Genomic DNA, 7,206 nt, shown 5'->3' on the forward strand with positions numbered 1-7,206 from the left:
CCTTTGTAACAGATGAGTTTTCATCCGAAACCCTGATACTTCGAAAGAGATTGTCCATTTTGTACACGAAGTGCATCCAGTTTTTGCGGTAACCCTCTCTACTTTTTTGCATATGCTATGTGGGTGAAATTATGATACCATGCCAACTTTCAACCTTTTCTGAGTTCATTTGAAATGCTTTTCAATTTCAGGGTCATTTAGCTGAAAAAATCAGTAAATGCATGAAAGAATTTGTTTGCACATAAAATTTCTTCGCGTTTCAAATGCCAAAACACATAACTACCCTAACTATTACAGAGATTCCCTCCTGGGTGTGAAACACAGAATAAAGTGATGATAGTGAAGCCGATCACATCCCAGATCTTTGGGTGTGAAACTTTTTCTTCGCGTGTGTCCCTTTGCTCCGTAGCCATGGAAAATCTTCATCATTTAACTGGATGCTCGGGTCAATATTCACTGTGAATGGAGCAATTTCATCAAACTTTTCATAATCTTCTGACATGTCTGTCTTGTCATCCACTCCCACGATGTTTCTCTTCCTAGAAAGAACTATGTGGCGCTTTGGCTCATCGTATGATGCATTCTCTTCCTTATCTTTTCTTTTTCTTGGCTTGGTAGACATATCCTTCACATAGAAAACCTGTGCCACATCATTAGCTAGGATGAATGGTTTGTCTGCATACGCAAGATTGTTGAGATCCACTGTTGTCATTCCATAGTGCCGGTCTTCCGTTACCCCGCCTCGTGTCATATTGACCCATTTGCACCGAAACAAAGGGACCTTCAAACCACGTCCATAGTCAAGTTCCCATATCTCCTCTATGTAACCATAATATGTTTCCTTTCCCGTCTTGGTTGTTGCATCAAAGCGGACACCACTGTTTTGGTTGGTGATCTTCTTATCTTGGGCGATCGTGTAAAATGTATTACCATTTATCTCGTACCCTTTGAAAGTCATTATATTCGAAGATGGTAACTGGGACAACAAGTACAGGTCATCTTCAATAGAGGTGTCATGCATGGTACGTGTCTGCAACCAGCCGGCGAAACTCCTGGTTTGTTCACATGTAATCCAGTCATCAGACCGCTCCGGGTGTTTGGAGCGTAGAAAATTCTCGTGTTCGTCCATATACGGAGCCACCAAGGCGGAATTCTGTAGAACTGTGTAGTGTGCTTCAGTTAGAGAATGTCTGTCCATACATATTATTTGATCCCCTCCTAGCATGCCTTTTCCATCCAGTCTGCCCTTATGCCGCAATTCGGGAACACCAATCGGCTTAAGGTCAGGAATAAAGTCAATACAAAACTCAATGACCTCCTCATTTTCATGGCCCTTGGAGATGCTTCCTTCTGGCCTAGCACGGTTATGAACATATTTCTTTAAGACTCCCATGAACCTCTCAAAGGGGAACATATTGTGTAGAAATACAGGACCCAAAACGTTAATCTCTTCGCATAGGTGAACTAGGACGTGCGTCATGATGTTGAAGAAGGATGGTGGGAACACCAACTCAAAACTGACAAGACATTGCACCAAATCATTCTCTAACCTTGGTATGATTTCTGGATCGATTACCTTCTGAGAGATTGCATTGAGGAATGCACATAGCTTCACAATGGCTAATCGAACGTTTTCCGGTAGAAGCCCCCTCAATGCAACCGGAAGCAGGTGCGTCATAATCACGTGGCAGTCATGAGACTTTAGGTTCTGGAACTTTTTCTCTGCCATGTTTATTATTACCTTTATATTCGACGAGAAGCCAGACGGTACCTTAATACTGAGCAGGCATTCAAAAAAGATTCCCTCCTCTTCTTTGGTAAGAGCGTAGCTAGCATGACCCTGATGTATGTCGTCTTTTCCGTGCATACGTTGCTGGTCCTCCCGTGCCTCAGGTGTATCTTTTGTCTTCCCATACACGCCTAAGAAGCCAAGCAGGGTCACGCAAAGATTCTTCTTCACGTGCATCATGTCGATTGCGGAGCGGGCCTCTAGGTCTTTTCAATAGGGCAGGTCCTAAAATATAGATTTCTTCTTCCACGTGGGTGCGCGTCCGTCAGCGTCATTCGGAACAGGTTGTCCGCCAGGACCCTTTCCAAAGACTACCTTCAAATCCTTGACCATATCATGTACATCAGCACCAGTACGGTGGCGAGGCTTCATCCGGTGATCCGCCTCACCTTTGAAATGCTTGCCTTTCTTTCTTACGGCATGCCTGCTCGGAAGAAATCGACGATGTCCCAGGTATACATTCTTCTTACAATTAGCCAAATATATACTGTCGGTATCGTCCAAACAATGCGTGCATGCGCGGTATCCCTTGTTTGTCTGTCCTGAAAGGTTACTGAGAGCAGGCCAATCATTGATGGTCACGAACAGCAATGCCTTTAGGTCAAATTCTTCCCCCATGTGCTCATCCCACGCACGTACACCTGTTCCATTCCAAAGCTGTAAGAGTTCTTCAACTAATGGCCTTACGTACACATCAATGTCGTTGCCGGGTTTCTTAGGGCCTTGGATGAGCACTGGAATCATAATGAACTTCCGCTTCATGCACAACCAAGGAGGAAGGTTATAAAAACATAGAGTCACAGGCCAGGTGCTATGGTTGCTGCTCTGCTCCCCAAAAGGATTAATGCCATCTGCGCTTAGACCAAACCATACGTTCCTTGCGTCATCTGCAAACTCCTTCCCGTACTTTCTCTCGATTTTTCTCCACTGCGACCCGTCAGCGGGTACTCTCAACTTTCCGTCTTTCTTACGGTCTTCTCTGTGCCATCGCATCACCTTGGCATGCTCTTTGTTTTGGAACAAACGTTTCAACTATGGTATTATAGGAGCATACCACATCACCTTGGCAGGAATCTTCTTCCTGGGGCGCTCGCCCTCGACATCACCAGGGTCATCGCGGCTGATCTTATAGTGCAATGCGCCGCATACCGGGCAAGCGTTCAAATCCTCGTACTCACCGCGGTAGAGGATGCAATCATTAGGGCATGCATGTATCTTCTGCACCTCTAACCCTAGAGGGCAGACATCCTTCTTTGCTTCATACGTACTCTCGGGCAATTCATTGTCCTTTGGAAGCATATTCTTTATCATTACCAGCAACTTTCCAAATCCCTTGTCAGATACACCATTCTCTGCCTTCCATTGCAGCAATTCCAGTGTGGTGCCCAGCTTTTTCTTGTCACCTACGCAATTCGGGTACAAAATTTTTTTGTGATCCTCTACCATGCGCTACAACTTCTTCTTCTCCAAATCACTTGCGCAGTTTCTCTTTGCACCGGCAATGGCCCGACCTAGATCATCAACGGGCTCATCCGATGCCTATTCTTCAACTTCTTCCCACATTGCCGGCTCAACTTCTTCCCTCATTGTTGTATCATCATATTCAGGGAACCCATGGCCAGGATAGCTGTCGTCATCCTCTTCTTCTTCATTGTCTTCCATCATAACCCCTCTTTCTCCGTGCTTGGTCCAAACATTATAGTGGGGCATGAAACCGGACTCAAACAGGTGGACGTGAATGGTTCTTGACGTAGAGTAATTGTGACCATTCTTACAGCCAGCACATGGACAAGGCATAAAACCATCCGCCCGCTTGTTTGCCTCAGCCGCAAGCAAAAACGTATGCACGCCATTAATGAACTCGGGAGAGCATCGGTCATCGTACATCCATTGCCGGCTCATCTTCAATACACAACACCGAAAACACCAAATTAATACAATACATAAAGTTCATACAACACTTAAATGCAACAAACAAATAACTCTCTAGCTAAAGAATTTAAATGCAACAACAAATGCGATCAAGATCGCAACTAAGGTAACAATTAATCCAATAGCATAATGATACCAAGCCTCACTATGAACGACATATTTTCTAATCTTTCTAATCTTCAAGCGCATTTTCTCCATCTTAATCTTGTGATCATCGACGACATCGGCAACATGCAACTCCAATTTCATCTTCTCCCCCTCAATTCTTTTCAATTTTTCCATCAAATCCTCGTTTTCTCTTTCAACTAAATTTAACCTCTCGACAATAGGGTCGGTTGGAATTTCCGGTTCAACTACCTCCTACATACAAATATCTATGTCAACTTGATGGGCATAATTTGTTATAAACACGAAATGCAACAAATAGTTTTAAAAGAGAATATACCACATCCGAATCATAACCCGGGCGAGGGCCGACGGGGATGGATATCAAAACCATGGCACTATGTATAACAAACAACGTATGGGTAAGATAATTATACGAGTAACTATATATCCAAATCACACAAACATCAATTTTTTATATAAAACATTCATGAACAAGAGGCTCACCACAAGGTGGTGCCGGCAACGGGACGTTGTGGGCGATCGACGATGGTTACGACGGAGATTTAGAAGGCACTAAGTAAACCACACCTACATATGCAAACTAAGTGTTATTTTTGACCTCAAATTGCATATAAATCAAATACTAGCACATATATATAATTCCTCCCAAATTACTAAACTCAAAAATCAATCACTATATAAAGCATTGCACGAGCTAATATAGCAATGAGAGATGAAAGGACAAAGTTGCTAACCTTTGTGATCATTTGAATGGACGGGGGCCATCAAATCTTGACAAATTTTGGGCAAAATGTGTGATGAGCTTGAGAGGAAGATGGAAAGAACAGAGAGGAAAGGGGAAAGGGGTGGACGAAGGGTGTATGTAGGACGACCTTTATGTAACACCCCGTATGTAACCTGCCATATTTGTATTCCAACTCTTGCCATTTCCGGCACTAAGTTATGATATTTCCTTGTTGTCGGGTTTTTGTCTTCTTGTTGCTTTTGTCTTTGTCATGCATCTCATATCATGCCATCATGTGCATCGCATTTGCATACGTGTTCGTCTCATGCATCCGAGCATTTTCCCCGTTGTCCATTTTGCATTCCGGCGCTCCTATGTCCCCCGGTGTCCCCTTTTACCTTTTTTTGTGTGCGGGTGTTAAACGTTTTCGGATTGGACCGAGACTTGCCAAGCGGCCTTGGTTTACTACCGGTAGACCGCCTGTCAAGTTTCGTGCCATTTGGACTTCGTTTGATACTCCAACGGTTAACCGAGGAACCGAGAAGGCCTCGTGTGTGTTGCAGCCCAACACCTCTCTAAAGTGGCCCAAAACCCACCTAAACCCCCTCCATCATCTAGGTCGTTCGATCACGATCGCGTGGCCAAAAACCGTGCTCAGTTTGGAGCCTCCTAGCTCCCTCTACCTATAAAAAGGCATCTCCCCTGAAATTTTCGGATCAAACCCTAGTCTCTCCCTCTCCTCGCGCCGCCGGACGCGTTCGTCCGGGTCGGACGCGTCCGCGCCGCCGCCACCGACGAATCGCGCTGTGCCACGTCCTCGCCGCCGACCCGCCGCCGCCGAGGCCCGCAGAGCCCGAACCGGGCCCCCGCGGCCCATCCGGGTGCCACCGCCTGCGCCTCCCGGCATCCTCGCCCGCCCGTGGTCGCCCGACCTCGCCGGCGCCCGGGTCCCTGCCGCCGCCTTCATCCCGCGCTGGCCGGCGACCTCGCCGCGCCGCCCCGGCGACCCAACTCCGGCGTCGCCCTGTCACTGTCTCGTCGTCCGGCGTCGCCACCCGCCGACTCCAACCACTGGAGCCGCCGCGCCCTCCTTCCCCGGCCGGATCCGCCCCTCTCCCTCGACTCCCGCGTCTACTCTGGCTTCGGCGAGCACTGTTCCGGTTGACCTAATTTTGCCCTAGTTCCAATATTTTTTTTTGCATTTTTCATCATGTCATATCTCTGCATCCGTGGTTCCGTTTTGGGCGTGTAGCATGTCAAATTGTTCGTCTCGACGAGTACTTCATTTCATTCCATTGCACCATGTCCATTTGAGTTCATCTTGATGCCCTAAATGCTGTTGCAAGAGTGCTATGAAATGTTAGTTTCAGATTCTTAGCAGAGATTGGACATTTGTCATTTTTGTCATGTTTAATGTGTGCCTCCTATGATCTTGAGCCCTACATGTGTTTTGAAGTATGCCATGCCATCTTTACAGGGGTGTATGTCATGTATTTTTGTGATCTTTGTGGTGACTAGCACAAGCATGCAAAGTAGCTCTCGTAATGTTGCTGATTTCAGGGACTTAGAAATCTTCTAAGTCTTTGCCCTGTTAATATTTTTATGCCATGTATTCTTGTTGCTACAGAGAGATCCATGCCTCTTTTGAGCATGATCAGTAAGGATGATTTTGAGATAATGTTATGCTCTATCCATCCATGTCTTTGTTTGTAATTATGGAGCACCCTAGCTTGACTCAATCAAGCTCTACTTTTGCTATAAAATGTTCCTGGCAGATTGTTTACGTGTTAAGCATTTTTGCCGAGGTTGTTGTAGTTGATCCATGCATGCTATGAGGTTGTTCTTGCCATGTTTAGCTTCTATGCCATGTCTACTTGCTGGGTGTATGCTTAGTTTGTCATGCAATGCCTTGTGGTGAGTGCATCGAGCTCGTAAACATGCCTACGTGAATCTGTTTTTGCCATATTCCAGTTTTCCGCTAAGTCCGAATCTGTTAACGAAACTTGCTATGTTCACATGGTTGCCATTGTATTTTCTGATCCCTTTTGGCTTATGGTCAGTAAGGGACTTTTGTTGTATGCTTTGAGTAGCTTCATGCAATGCCTTGCTTTGCCATGATATGTTCCTGTAGCATATTGTTATCTTGCTCTAAACATTGCTTCCTGATGTTAATTCCTGACATGTTGTTATTTTTCACTAAGTCTGTAACCTGATATCTTTTGCACTTTTGCCATGCTTGTTTGAACCTGCTATTGAGTGAATTAGCCATAGCTCAGTGTTCATCTTTTGTCAAGCATCTTGAGTGGATCCCTGCCATGTGGTTTGTTGCTATGTTAGAGTGCAGTAGCTTGTTGTTCTTGATGCATTTAGATGGCCTCGTGCTGTTAATCGCAGATCGGTGCCATATTTGTTTTGCTTGTCACTTGCAAACCGTGCATCCGATTCCGGTGATCTTTATATCGATTTCGATCAAAATCAACTCATCTTTCCAGTGGCACTCTTGGTTTTCCAAGTTGAGGCCGAGTTCAATCTTTCCTTTCCGAAACATGCATATGCATCACATATCACATCCCGCATATCATGCCATGTTTTGCATCATGTTGTTTGTGCATTGCACGTGGTTGATTGTGTC

At 45.4% G+C, this 7,206-nt stretch overlaps 1 pseudogene; it reads right to left on the reverse strand.

Moving 5' to 3' along the window:
- Positions 1-349: 349 nt before the first annotated feature.
- On the reverse strand, positions 350-3,691 carry LOC147958974 (uncharacterized; annotated as a pseudogene).
- Positions 3,692-7,206: the final 3,515 nt, after the last annotated feature.

This window comes from Triticum urartu, chromosome 7A (assembly GCF_056163025.1).
Source record: "Triticum urartu cultivar PI428250 chromosome 7A, HENAU_Tu73, whole genome shotgun sequence".
Classification (NCBI taxonomy): domain Eukaryota; kingdom Viridiplantae; phylum Streptophyta; class Magnoliopsida; order Poales; family Poaceae; genus Triticum; species Triticum urartu.